The sequence below is a fragment of the Phaethon lepturus genome, unplaced genomic scaffold, assembly GCF_000687285.1.
Source record: "Phaethon lepturus isolate BGI_N335 unplaced genomic scaffold, ASM68728v1 scaffold38288, whole genome shotgun sequence".
NCBI classification, from domain to species: domain Eukaryota; kingdom Metazoa; phylum Chordata; class Aves; order Phaethontiformes; family Phaethontidae; genus Phaethon; species Phaethon lepturus.
Genome location: NW_010560481.1, coordinates 25,287 through 26,474, shown reverse-complemented (window position 1 = coordinate 26,474; position 1,188 = coordinate 25,287). Strand labels below are relative to the sequence as shown.

The window sequence follows — 1,188 nt, the reverse complement described above, 5'->3', positions numbered from 1 at the left end:
TTCCTGCTGTGTTTTGCTATGTGAAAAGGAAGAATTCAGCCAATGCATTCAGCCATTTAAAAAACATCAGAAATGCAGAACATTTTAAATGTATCAATTCAAGCAAAATATTTTTCTCCAATGGTTAGTGTGAAGGTGAGCTGTAATTTTTTTCAGATAATATGGGCCTGTTAAACAGATGAAAAGCAAGCCTGACAGTTTTAAACATTATAGCTTCTTATACTTCTATGAATTGTACTAATTTTACATGGGTATATCTCTAGCAACTGCAAAAAAAAAGCTATGCCTGGGTTTTACAGCTTGACAGCAATTCAGATTAATTTCTGAAGACACAGAACACATATCTAATCAGCCCATATCATCCTTCTTTCAAAGAGTTCTTTAACAGTCATTCATGCAATTTATCAAAAACTGCGATCAACAACTTCGATATTACACATCATATTACTTTTACTGAAACGTGAAGAATATTTACGTCCGTGTAAACATATGGCTAATCAGTCCTCTAAAATCTAATTGCAATACTTGATATTTCTTGTCTTGCAGGTTTCTCCAGTACCTCCCACGAAAAAGAGTCTTCCATTTTTCTGAAGGGATATTGACAGAAGTTCATTGTAAAAGAAAACTTTCTGCAAGATAGATGACTAAAGGGAACGGAGAAGATCCAAAAACTGGAAGTAGGATGGAACGCTTTCAACAAGGAGTCCGGAAACGTACACTTTTGGCAAAAAAAAAAGTGCAGAGCATAACGAAGGATGATGTTAAAAGTTATTTATTGAGGAATGCCTTTGTGCTCTTCACTGTTGTTGCTGTGATTCTTGGTGAGTAATTTGTTCAACGGGAATATTCTGTTCTCCAGCGCATTTGACAATGATGATTTCCCTGGGTGATTTGCATTACAAATGAGATCCCAAATTCTTCTGCACTGATAAGAATGTTCTGGCTCAGAGATGTTTGGTTTTGACAGCTGCATGTTGAAGTTTAGGGAAGTTTAGCCATTTTAATTATTCTAGTATTCTGAAGAATAATTTTGGTGAAAAAATAGCTGTTTTATGGATTCTTCTCTTAAAGAATCAGATACAATAATCAAATTAAATGTTTTCAATTAAATCTTTTTCTACTAAAGCCAGCTGCAACAAAAATGCTCAATAGGTAACTTTTATTTACCTATCAAAAAATAACACCTTG

General features: G+C 34.0%; 1 pseudogene; it reads left to right on the top strand.

Annotated features, from left to right (window-relative positions):
• The first annotated feature begins 640 nt into the window (after positions 1-640).
• LOC104625919 lies at positions 641-829 on the top strand (annotated as a pseudogene).
• Positions 830-1,188: the final 359 nt, after the last annotated feature.